The sequence below is a fragment of the Rana temporaria genome, chromosome 3 (genome assembly GCF_905171775.1).
Source record: "Rana temporaria chromosome 3, aRanTem1.1, whole genome shotgun sequence".
Classification (NCBI taxonomy): Eukaryota; Metazoa; Chordata; class Amphibia; order Anura; family Ranidae; genus Rana; species Rana temporaria.
In genome coordinates, this window is record NC_053491.1 from 6,273,400 (window position 1) to 6,288,201 (window position 14,802).

The following is a 14,802-nucleotide window of genomic DNA, read 5'->3' on the forward strand; positions in this document are numbered from 1 at the left end:
CCGATCAGGACATAGATAGGAAGGGATCACATGACTCCTATGGTAGGTTCATAGTGATCTCCGATCAGGACATAGATAGGAAGGGATCACATGACTCCTATGGTAGGTTCATAGTGATCTCCGATCAGGATATAGATAGGAAGGGATCACATGACTCCTATGGTAGGTTCATAGTGATCTCCGATCAGGACATAGATAGGAAGGGATCACATGACTCCTATGGTAGGTTCATAGTGATCTCCGATCAGGACACAGATAGGAAGGGATCACATGACTCCTATGGTAGGTTCATAGTGATCTCAGATCAGGACACAGATAGGAAGGGATCACATGACCCCTATGGTAGGTTCATAGTGATCTCCGATCAGGACACAGATAGGAAGGGATCACATGACTCCTATGGTAGGTTCATAGTGATCTCCGATCAGGACATAGATAGGAAGGGATCACATGACTCCTATGGTAGGTTCATAGTGATCTCCGATCAGGACATAGATAGGAAGGGATCACATGACTCCTATGGTAGGTTCATAGTGATCTCCGATCAGGACATAGATAGGAAGGGATCACATGACTCCTATGGTAGGTTCATAGTGATCTCCGATCAGGACATAGATAGGAAGGGATCACATGACTCCTATGGTAGGTTCATAGTGATCTCCGATCAGGACATAGATAGAAAGGGATCACATGACTCCTATGGTAGGTTCATAGTGATCTCCGATCAGGACATAGATAGGAAGGGATCACATGACTCATATGATAGGTTCATAGTGATCTCCGATCAGGACATAGATAGGAAGGGATCACATGACTCATATGATAGGTTCATAGTGATCTCCGATCAGGACATAGATAGAAAGGGATCACATGACTCCTATGGTAGGTTCATAGTGATCTCCGATCAGGACATAGATAGGAAGGGATCACATGACTCCTATGGTAGGTTCATAGTGATCTCTGTTTAGGACATAGACAGGAAGGGATCACATGACTCCTATGGTAGGTTCATAGTGATCTCCGATCAGGACATAGATAGGAAGGGATCACATGACTCCTATGGTAGGTTCATAGTGATCTCCGATCAGGACATAGATAGGAAGGGATCACATGACTCATATGATAGGTTCATAGTGATCTCCGATCAGGACATAGATAGGAAGGGATCACATGACTCATATGATAGGTTCATAGTGATCTCCGATCAGGACATAGATAGAAAGGGATCACATGACTCCTATGGTAGGTTCATAGTGATCTCCGATCAGGACATAGATAGGAAGGGATCACATGACTCCTATGGTAGGTTCATAGTGATCTCTGTTTAGGACATAGACAGGAAGGGATCACATGACTCCTATGGTAGGTTCATAGTGATCTCCGATCAGGACATAGATAGGAAGGGATCACATGACTCCTATGGTAGGTTCATAGTGATCTCCGATCAGGACATAGATAGGAAGGGATCACATGACTCCTATGGTAGGTTCATAGTGATCTCCGATCAGGACATAGATAGGAAGGGATCACATGACTCCTATGGTAGGTTCATAGTGATCTCCGATCAGGACATAGATAGGAAGGGATCACATGACACCTATGGTAGGTTCATAGTGATCTCTGATCAGGACATAGATAGGAAGGGATCACATGACTCCTATGGTAGGTTCATAGTGATCTCCGATCAGGACATAGATAGAAAGGGATCACATGACTCCTATGGTAGGTTCATAGTGATCTCCGATCAGGACATAGATAGGAAGGGATCACATGACTCCTATGGTAGGTTCATAGTGATCTCTGATCAGGACATAGATAGGAAGGGATCACATGACTCCTATGGTAGGTTCATAGTGATCTCCGATCAGGACATAGATAGGAAGGGATCACATGACTCCTATGGTAGGTTCATAGTGATCTCTGATCAGGACATAGATAGGAAGGGATCACATGACTCCTATGGTAGGTTCATAGTGATCTCCGATCAGGACATAGATAGGAAGGGATCACATGACTCCTATGGTAGGTTCATAGTGATCTCCGATCAGGACATAGATAGAAAGGGATCACATGACTCCTATGGTAGGTTCATAGTGATCTCCGATCAGGACATAGATAGGAAGGGATCACATGACTCCTATGGTAGGTTCATAGTGATCTCCGATCAGGACATAGATAGGAAGGGATCACATGACTCCTATGGTACGTTCATAGTGATCTCCGATCAGGACATAGATAGGAAGGGATCACATGACTCCTATGGTAGGTTCATAGTGATCTCCGATCAGGACATAGATAGGAAGGGATCACATGACTCCTATGGTAGGTTCATAGTGATCTCCGATCAGGACACAGATAGGAAGGGATCACATGACTCCTATGGTAGGTTCATAGTGATCTCCGATCAGGACATAGATAGGAAGGGATCACATGACTCCTATGGTAGGTTCATAGTGATCTCCGATCAGGACATAGATAGGAAGGGATCACATGACTCCTATGGTAGGTTCATAGTGATCTCTGATCAGGACATAGATAGGAAGGGATCACATGACTCCTATGGTAGGTTCATAGTGATCTCCGATCAGGACATAGATAGGAAGGGATCACATGACTCCTATGGTAGGTTCATAGTGATCTCCGATCAGGACATAGATAGGAAGGGATCACATGACTCCTATGATAGGTTCATAGTGATCTCCGACCAGGACATAGATAGGAAGGGATCAGATGACTCCTATGGTAGGTTCATAGTGATCTCCGATCAGGACATAGATAGGAAGGGATCACATGACTCTTATGGTAGGTTCATAGTGATCTCCGATCAGGACATAGATAGGAAGGGATCACATGACTCCTATGGTAGGTTCATAGTGATCTCTGATCAGGACACAGATAGAAAGGGATCACATGACTCTTATGGTAGGTTCATAGTGATCTCCGATCAGGACATAGATAGGAAGGGATCACATGACTCCTATGGTAGGTTCATAGTGATCTCTGTTTAGGACATAGATAGGAAGGGATCACATGACTCCTATGGTAGGTTCATAGTGATCTCCGATCAGGACATAGATAGGAAGGGATCACATGACTCCTATGGTAGGTTCATAGTGATCTCCGATCAGGACATAGATAGGAAGGGATCACATGACTCCTATGGTAGGTTCATAGTGATCTCCGATCAGGACACAGATAGGAAGGGATTACATGACTCCTATGGTAGGTTCATAGTGATCTCCGATCAGGACATAGATAGGAAGGGATCACATGACTCCTATGGTAGGTTCATAGTGATCTCCGATCAGGACATAGATAGGAAGGGATCACATGACTCCTATGGTAGGTTCATAGTGATCTCCGATCAGGACATAGATAGGAAGGGATCACATGACTCCTATGGTAGGTTCATAGTGATCTCCGATCAGGACATAGATAGGAAGGGATCACATGACTCCTATGGTAGGTTCATAGTGCTCTCCGATCAGGACATAGATAGGAAGGGATCACATGACTCCTATGGTAGGTTCATAGTAATCTCCGATCAGGACATAGATAGGAAGGGATCACATGACTCCTATAGTGATCTCCGATCAGGACATAGATAGGAAGGAATCACATGACTCCTATGGTAGGTTCATATTGATCTCCGATCAGGACATAGATAGGAAGGGATCACATGACTCCTATGGTAGGTTCATAGTGATCTCCGATCAGGACATAGATTGGAAGGGATCACATGACTCCTATGGTAGGTTCATAGTGATCTCCGATCAGGAAATAGACAGGAAGGGATCACATGACTCCTATGGTAGGTTCATAGTGATCTCCGATCAGGACATAGATAGGAAGGGATCACATGACTCTTATGGTAGGTTCATAGTGATCTCCGATCAGGACATAGATAGGAAGGGATCACATGACTCCTATGGTAGGTTCATAGTGATCTCCGATCAGGACATAGATACGAAGGGATCACATGACTCCTATGGTAGGTTCATAGTGATCTCCGATCAGGACATAGATAGGAAGGGATCACATGACTCCTATGGTAGGTTCATAGTGATCTCCGATCAGGACATAGATAGGAAGGGATCACATGACTCCTATGGTAGGTTCATAGTGATCTCCGATCAGGACATAGATAGGAAGGGATCACATGACACCTATGGTAGGTTCATAGTGATCTCCGATCAGGACACAGATAGAAAGGGATCACATGACTCCTATGGTAGGTTCATAGTGATCTCCGATCAGGACATATATAGGAAGGGATCACATGACTCCTATGGTAGGTTCATAGTGATCTCTGATCAGGACATAGATAGGAAGGGATCACATGACTCCTATAGTGATCTCCGATCAGGACATAGATAGGAAGGGATCACATGACTCCTATGGTAGGTTCATAGTGATCTCCAATCAGGACATAGATAGGAAGGGATCACATGACTCCTATGGTAGGTTCATAGTGATCTCCGATCAGGACATAGATAGGAAGGGATCACATGACTCCTATGGTAGGTTCATAGTGATCTCCGATCAGGACATAGATAGGAAGGGATCACATGACTCCTATGGTAGGTTCATAGTGATCTCCGACCAGGACATAGATAGGAAGGGATCACATGACTCCTATGGTAGGTTCATAGTGATCTCCGATCAGGACATAGATAGGAAGGGATCACATGACTCCTATGGTAGGTTCATAGTGATCTCCGATCAGGACATAGATAGGAAGGGATCACATGACTCCTATGGTAGGTTCATAGTGATCTCCGACCAGGACATAGATAGGAAGGGATCAGATGACTCCTATGGTAGGTTCATAGTGATCTCCGATCAGGACATAGATAGGAAGGGATCACATGACTCTTATGGTAGGTTCATAGTGATCTCTGATCAGGACATAGATAGGAAGGGATCACATGACTCCTATGGTAGGTTCATAGTGATCTCTGATCAGGACACAGATAGAAAGGGATCACATGACTCTTATGGTAGGTTCATAGTGATCTCCGATCAGGACATAGATAGGAAGGGATCACATGACTCATATGGTAGGTTCATAGTGATCTCTGTTTAGGACATAGATAGGAAGGGATCACATGACTCCTATGGTAGGTTCATAGTGATCTCCGATCAGGACATAGATAGGAAGGGATCACATGACTCCTATGGTAGGTTCATAGTGATCTCCGATCAGGACATAGATAGGAAGGGATCACATGACTCCTATGGTAGGTTCATAGTGATCTCCGATCAGGACACAGATAGGAAGGGATTACATGACTCCTATGGTAGGTTCATAGTGATCTCCGATCAGGACATAGATAGGAAGGGATCACATGACTCCTATGGTAGGTTCATAGTGATCTCCGATCAGGACATAGATAGGAAGGGATCACATGACTCCTATGGTAGGTTCATAGTGATCTCCGATCAGGACATAGATAGGAAGGGATCACATGACTCCTATGGTAGGTTCATAGTGATCTCCGATCAGGACATAGATAGGAAGGGATCACATGACTCCTATGGTAGGTTCATAGTGCTCTCCGATCAGGACATAGATAGGAAGGGATCACATGACTCCTATGGTAGGTTCATAGTGATCTCCGATCAGGACATAGATAGGAAGGGATCACATGCCTCCTATAGTGATCTCCGATCAGGACATAGATAGGAAGGAATCACATGACTCCTATGGTAGGTTCATATTGATCTCCGATCAGGACATAGATAGGAAGGGATCACATGACTCCTATGGTAGGTTCATAGTGATCTCCGATCAGGACATAGATTGGAAGGGATCACATGACTCCTATGGTAGGTTCATAGTGATCTCCGATCAGGAAATAGACAGGAAGGGATCACATGACTCCTATGGTAGGTTCATAGTGATCTCCGATCAGGACATAGATAGGAAGGGATCACATGACTCTTATGGTAGGTTCATAGTGATCTCCGATCAGGACATAGATAGGAAGGGATCACATGACTCCTATGGTAGGTTCATAGTGATCTCCGATCAGGACATAGATACGAAGGGATCACATGACTCCTATGGTAGGTTCATAGTGATCTCCGATCAGGACATAGATAGGAAGGGATCACATGACTCCTATGGTAGGTTCATAGTGATCTCCGATCAGGACATATATAGGAAGGGATCACATGACTCCTATGGTAGGTTCATAGTGATCTCTGATCAGGACATAGATAGGAAGGGATCACATGACTCCTATAGTGATCTCCGATCAGGACATAGATAGGAAGGGATCACATGACTCCTATGGTAGGTTCATAGTGATCTCCGACCAGGACATAGATAGGAAGGGATCACATGACTCCTATGGTAGGTTCATAGTGATCTCCGATCAGGACATAGATAGGAAGGGATCACATGACTCCTATGGTAGGTTTATAGTGCTCTCCGATCAGGACATAGATAGGAAGGGATCACATGACTCTTATGGTAGGTTCATAGTGATCTCCGATCAGGACATAGATAGGAAGGGATCCCATGACTCCTATGGTAGGTTCATAGTGCTCTCCGATCAGGACATAGATAGGAACGGATCACATGACTCCTATGGTAGGTTCATAGTGATCTCCGATCAGGACATAGATAGGAAGGGATCACATGACTCCTATGGTAGGTTCATAGTGATCTCCGATCAGGACATAGATAGGAAGGGATCACATGACTCCTATGGTAGGTTCATAGTGATCTCCGATCAGGACATAGATAGGAAGGGATCACATGACTCTTATGGTAGGTTCATAGTGATCTCCGATCAGGACATAGATAGGAAGGGATCACATGACTCCTATGGTAGGTTCATAGTGATCTCCGATCAGGACATAGATAGGAAGGGATCACATGCCTCCTATAGTGATCTCCGATCAGGACATAGATAGGAAGGAATCACATGACTCCTATGGTAGGTTCATATTGATCTCCGATCAGGACATAGATAGGAAGGGATCACATGACTCCTATGGTAGGTTCATAGTGATCTCCGATCAGGACATAGATTGGAAGGGATCACATGACTCCTATGGTAGGTTCATAGTGATCTCCGATCAGGAAATAGACAGGAAGGGATCACATGACTCCTATGGTAGGTTCATAGTGATCTCCGATCAGGACATAGATAGGAAGGGATCACATGACTCTTATGGTAGGTTCATAGTGATCTCCGATCAGGACATAGATAGGAAGGGATCACATGACTCCTATGGTAGGTTCATAGTGATCTCCGATCAGGACATAGATACGAAGGGATCACATGACTCCTATGGTAGGTTCATAGTGATCTCCGATCAGGACATAGATAGGAAGGGATCACATGACTCCTATGGTAGGTTCATAGTGATCTCCGATCAGGACATATATAGGAAGGGATCACATGACTCCTATGGTAGGTTCATAGTGATCTCTGATCAGGACATAGATAGGAAGGGATCACATGACTCCTATAGTGATCTCCGATCAGGACATAGATAGGAAGGGATCACATGACTCCTATGGTAGGTTCATAGTGATCTCCGATCAGGACATAGATAGGAAGGGATCACATGACTCCTATGGTAGGTTCATAGTGATCTCCGACCAGGACATAGATAGGAAGGGATCACATGACTCCTATGGTAGGTTCATAGTGATCTCCGATCAGGACATAGATAGGAAGGGATCACATGACTCCTATGGTAGGTTTATAGTGCTCTCCGATCAGGACATAGATAGGAAGGGATCACATGACTCCTATGGTAGGTTCATAGTGATCTCCGATCAGGACATAGATAGGAAGGGATCACATGACTCCTATGGTAGGTTCATAGTGATCTCCGATCAGGACATAGATAGGAAGGGATCACATGACTCTTATGGTAGGTTCATAGTGATCTCCGATCAGGACATAGATAGGAAGGGATCCCATGACTCCTATGGTAGGTTCATAGTGCTCTCCGATCAGGACATAGATAGGAACGGATCACATGACTCCTATGGTAGGTTCATAGTGATCTCCGATCAGGACATAGATAGGAAGGGATCACATGACTCCTATGGTAGGTTCATAGTGATCTCCGATCAGGACATAGATAGGAAGGGATCACATGACTCCTATGGTAGGTTCATAGTGATCTCCGATCAGGACATAGATAGGAAGGGATCACATGACTCTTATGGTAGGTTCATAGTGATCTCCGATCAGGACATAGATAGGAAGGGATCACATGACTCCTATGGTAGGTTCATAGTGATCTCCGATCAGGACATAGATAGGAAGGGATCACATGACTCCTATGGTAGGTTCATAGTGATCTCCGATCAGGACATAGATAGGAAGGGATCACATGACTCCTATGGTAGGTTCATAGTGATCTCCGATCAGGACATAGATAGGAAGGGATCACATGACTCTTATGGTAGGTTCATAGTGATCTCCGATCAGGACATAGATAGGAAGGGATCACATGACTCCTATGGTAGGTTCATAGTGATCTCCGATCAGGACATAGATAGGAAGGGATCACATGACTCTTATGGTAGGTTCATAGTGATCTCCGATCAGGACATAGATAGGAAGGGATCACATGACTCCTATGGTAGGTTCATAGTGATCTCTGACCAGGACATAGATAGGAAGGGATCACATGACTCCTATGGTAGGTTCATAGTGATCTCCGATCAGGACATAGATAGGAAGGAATCACATGACTCCTATGGTAGGTTCATAGTGATCTCCGATCAGGACATAGATAGGAAGGGATCACATGACTCCTATGGTAGGTTCATAGTGATCTCCGATCAGGACATAGATAGGAAGGGATCACATGACTCCTATGGTAGGTTCATAGTGATCTCCGATCAGGACATAGATAGGAAGGGATCACATGACTCTTATGGTAGGTTCATAGTGATCTCCGATCAGGACATAGATAGGAAGGGATCACATGACTCCTATGGTAGGTTCATAGTGATCTCTGACCAGGACATAGATAGGAAGGGATCACATGACTCCTATGGTAGGTTCATAGTGATCTCCGATCAGGACATAGATAGGAAGGGATCACATGACTCCTATGGTAGGTTCATAGTGATCTCGGATCAGGACATAGGAAGGGATCACATGACTCCTATGGTAGGTTCATAGTGATCTCCGATCAGGACATAAGAAGGGATCACATGACTCCTATGGTAGGTTCATAGTGATCTCCGATCAGGACATAGATAGGAAGGGATCACATGACTCCTATGGTAGGTTCATAGTGATCTCGGATCAAGACATAGATAGGAAGGGATCACATGACTCCTATGGTAGGTTCATAGTGATCTCCGATCAGGACATAGATAGGAAGGGATCACATGACTCTTATGGTAGGTTCATAGTGATCTCCGATCAGGACATAGATAGGAAGGGATCACATGACTCATATGATAGGTTCATAGTGATCTCCGATCAGGACATAGATAGGAAGGGATCACATGACTCCTATGGTAGGTTCATAGTGATCTCCGATCAGGACATAGATAGGAAGGGATCACATGACTCCTATGGTAGGTTCATAGTGATCTCCGATCAGGACATAGATTGGAAGGGATCACATGACTCCTATGGTAGGTTCATAGTGATCTCGGATCAGGACATAGATAGGAAGGGATCACATGACTCCTATGGTAGGTTCATAGTGATCTCGGATCAGGACATAGGAAGGGATCACATGACTCCTATGGTAGGTTCATAGTGATCTCCGATCAGGACATAGATAGGAAGGGATCACATGACTCCTATGGTAGGTTCATAGTGATCTCCGATCAGGACATAGATAGGAAGGGATCACATGACTCCTATGGTAGGTTCATAGTGATCTCCGATCAGGACATAGATAGGAAGGGATCACATGACTCTTATGGTATGTTCATAGTGATCTCTGCTCAGGACATAGATAGGAAGGGATCACATGACTCCTATGGTAGGTTCATAGTGATCTCTGATCAGGACATAGATAGGAAGGGATCACATGACTCCTATGGTAGGTTCATAGTGATCTCTGATCAGGACATAGAAGGGATCACATGACCCCTTTGGTAGGTTCATAGTGATCTCAGATCCGGACATAGATAGGAAGGGATCACATGACTCCTATGGTAGGTTCATAGTGATCTCCGATCAGGACATAGATAGGAAGGGATCACATGACTCCTATGGTAGGTTCATAGTGATCTCCGATCAGGACATAGATAGGAAGGGATCACATGACTCCTATGGTAGGTTCATAGTGATCTCCGATCAGGACATAGATAGGAAGGGATCACATGACTCCTATGGTAGGTTCATAGTGATCTCCGATCAGGACATAGATAGGAAGGGATCACATGACTCCTATGGTAGGTTCATAGTGATCTCCGATCAGGACATAGATAGGAAGGGATCACATGACTCCTATGGTAGGTTCATAGTGATCTCCGATCAGGACAAAGATAGGAAGGGATCACATGACTCCTATGGTAGGTTCATAGTGATTTTCGATCAGGACATAGATAGGAAGGGATCACATGACTCCTATGGTAGGTTCATAGTGATCTCCGATCAGGACATAGATAGGAAGGGATCACATGACTCCTATGGTAGGTTCATAGTGATCTCCGATCAGGACATAGATAGGAAGGGATCACATGACTCCTATGGTAGGTTCATAGTGATCTCTGATCAGGACATAGATAGGAAGGGATCACATGACTCCTATGGTAGGTTCATAGTGATCTCCGATCAGGACATAGATAGGAAGGGATCACATGACTCCTATGGTAGGTTCATAGTGATCTCCGATCAGGACATAGATAGGAAGGGATCACATGACTCCTATGGTAGGTTCATAGTGATCTCCGATCAGGACATAGATAGGAAGGGATCACATGACTCCTATGGTAGGTTCATAGTGATCTCCGATCAGGACATAGATAGGAAGGGATCACATGACTCCTATGGTAGGTTCATAGTGATCTCCGATCAGGACATAGATAGGAAGGGATCACATGACTCCTATGGTAGGTTCATAGTGATCTCCGATCAGGACAAAGATAGGAAGGGATCACATGACTCCTATGGTAGGTTCATAGTGATCTCCGATCAGGACATAGATAGGAAGGGATCACATGACTCCTATGGTAGGTTCATAGTGATCTCCGATCAGGACATAGATAGGAAGGGATCACATGACTCCTATGGTAGGTTCATAGTGATCTCCGATCAGGACATAGATAGGAAGGGATCACATGACTCCTATGGTAGGTTCATAGTGATCTCCGATCAGGACATAGATAGGAAGGGATCACATGACTCCTATGGTAGGTTCATAGTGATCTCCGATCAGGACATAGATTGGAAGGGATCACATGACTCATATGGTAGGTTCATAGTGATCTCCGATCAGGACATAGATAGGAAGGGATCACATGACTCCTATGGTAGGTTCATAGTGATCTCCGATCAGGACATAGATAGGAAGGGATCACATGACTCCTATGGTAGGTTCATAGTGATCTCCGATTAGGACATAGATAGGAAGGGATCACATGACTCCTATGGTAGGTTCATAGTGATCTCCGATCAGGACATAGAAGGGATCACATGACCCCTTTGGTAGGTTCATAGTGATCTCAGATCCGGACATAGATAGGAAGGGATCACATGACTCCTATGGTAGGTTCATAGTGATCTCCGATCAGGCCATAGATAGGAAGGGATCACAACATGACTCCTATGGTAGGTTCATAGTGATCTCCGATCAGGACATAGATAGGAAGGGATCACATGACTCCTATGGTAGGTTCATAGTGATCTCCGATCAGGACATAGATAGGAAGGGATCACATGACTCCTATGGTAGGTTCATAGTGATCTCCGATCAGGACATAGATAGGAAGGGATCACATGACCCCTATGGTAGGTTCATAGTGATCTCCGATCAGGACATAGATAGGAAAGGATCACATGACTCCTATGGTAGGTTCATAGTGATCTCCGATCAGGACATAGATAGGAAGGGATCACATGACTCCTATGGTAGGTTCATAGTGATCTCCGATCAGGACATAGATAGGAAGGAATCACATGACCCCTATGGTAGGTTCATAGTGATCTCGGATCAGGACATAGATAGGAAGGGATCACATGACTCCTATGGTAGGTTCATAGTGATCTCCGATCAGGACATAGATAGGAAGGGATCACATGACTCCTATGGTAGGTTCATAGTGATCTCCGATCAGGACATAGATAGGAAGGGATCACATGACTCCTATGGTAGGTTCATAGTGATCTCCGACCAGGACATAGATAGGAAGGGATCACATGACTCCTATGGTAGGTTCATAGTGATCTCCGACCAGGACATAGATAGGAAGGGATCACATGACTCCTATGGTAGGTTCATAGTGATCTCCGATCAGGACATAGAAAGGGATCACATGACTCCTATGGTAGGTTCATAGTGATCTCCGATCAGGACATAGATAGGAAGGGATCACATGACTCCTATGGTAGGTTCATAGTGATCTCCGATCAGGACATAGATAGGAAGGGATCACATGACTCCTATGGTAGGTTCATAGTGATCTCCGATCAGGACATAGATAGGAAGGGATCACATGACTCCTATGGTAGGTTCATAGTGATCTCCGATCAGGACATAGATAGGAAGGGATCACATGACTCCTATGGTAGGTTCATAGTGATCTCCGATCAGGACATAGATAGGAAGGGATCACATGACTCTTATGGTAGGTTCATAGTGATCTCCGATCAGGACATAGATAGGAAGGGATCACATGACTCCTATGGTAGGTTCATAGTGATCTCCGATCAGGACATGGATAGGAAGGGATCACATGACTCCTATGGTAGGTTCATAGTGATCTCCGATCAGGACATAGATAGGAAGGGATCACATGACTCCTATGGTAGGTTCATAGTGATCTCCGATCAGGACATAGATAGGAAGGGATCACATGACTCCTATGGTAGGTTCATAGTGATCTCCGATCAGGACATAGATAGGAAGGGATCACATGACTCCTATGGTAGGTTCATAGTGATCTCCGATCAGGACATAGATAGGAAGGGATCACATGACTCCTATGGTAGGTTCATAGTGATCTCCGATCAGGACATAGATAGGAAGGGATCACATGACTCCTATGGTAGGTTCATAGTGATCTCGGATCAGGACATAGGAAGGGATCACATGACTCCTATGGTAGGTTCATAGTGATCTCCGATCAGGACATAGATAGGAAGGGATCACATGACTCCTATGGTAGGTTCATAGTGATCTCCGATCAGGACATAGATAATAAGGGATCACATGACTCCTATGGTAGGTTCATAGTGATCTCCGATCAGGACATAGATAGGAAGGGATCACATGACTCTTATGGTAGGTTCATAGTGATCTCCGATCAGGACATAGATAGAAAGGGATCACATGACTCCTATGGTAGGTTCATAGTGATCTCCGATCAGGACATAGATAGGAAGGGATCACATGACTCTTATGGTAGGTTCATAGTGATCTCCGATCAGGACATAGATAGGAAGGGATCACATGACTCCTATGGTAGGTTCATAGTGATCTCCGATCAGGACATAGATAGGAAGGGATCACATGACTCCTATGGTAGGTTCATAGTGATCTCGGATCAGGACATAGATAGGAAGGGATCACATGACTCCTATGGTAGGTTCATAGTGATCTCGGATCAGGACATAGGAAGGGATCACATGACTCCTATGGTAGGTTCATAGTGATCTCGGATCAGGACATAGGAAGGGATCACATGACTCCTATGGTAGGTTCATAGTGATCTCCGATCAGGACATAGATAGGAAGGGATCACATGACTCCTATGGTAGGTTCATAGTGATCTCCGATCAGGACATAGATAGGAAGGGATCACATGACTCCTATGGTAGGTTCATAGTGATCTCCGATCAGGACATAGATAGGAAGGGATCACATGACTCCTATGGTAGGTTCATAGTGATCTCCGATCAGGACATAGATAGGAAGGGATCACATGACTCCTATGGTAGGTTCATAGTGATCTCCGATCAGGACATAGATAATAAGGGATCACATGACTCCTATGGTAGGTTCATAGTGATCTCCGATCAGGACATAGATAGAAAGGGATCACATGACTCCTATGGTAGGTTCATAGTGATCTCCGATCAGGACATAGATAGGAAGGGATCACATGACTCCTATGGTAGGTTCATAGTGATCTCCGATCAGGACATAGATAGGAAGGGATCACATGACTCCTATGGTAGGTTCATAGTGATCTCCGATCAGGACATAGATAGGAAGGGATCACATGACTCTTATGGTAGGTTCATAGTGATCTCCGATCAGGACATAGATAGGAAGGGATCACATGACTCCTATGGTAGGTTCATAGTGATCTCCTATCAGGACATAGATAGGAAGGGATCACATGACTCCTATGGTAGGTTCATAGTGATCTCGGATCAGGACATAGATAGGAAGGGATCACATGACTCCTATGGTAGGTTCATAGTGATCTCCGATCAGGACATAGATAGGAAGGGATCACATGACTCCTATGGTAGGTTCATAGTGATCTCCGATCAGGACATAGATAGGAAGGGATCACATGACTCCTATGGTAGGTTCATAGTGATCTCCGATCAGGACATAGATAGGAAGGGATCACATGACTCCTATGGTAGGTTCATAGTGATCTCCGATCAGGACATAGATAGGAAG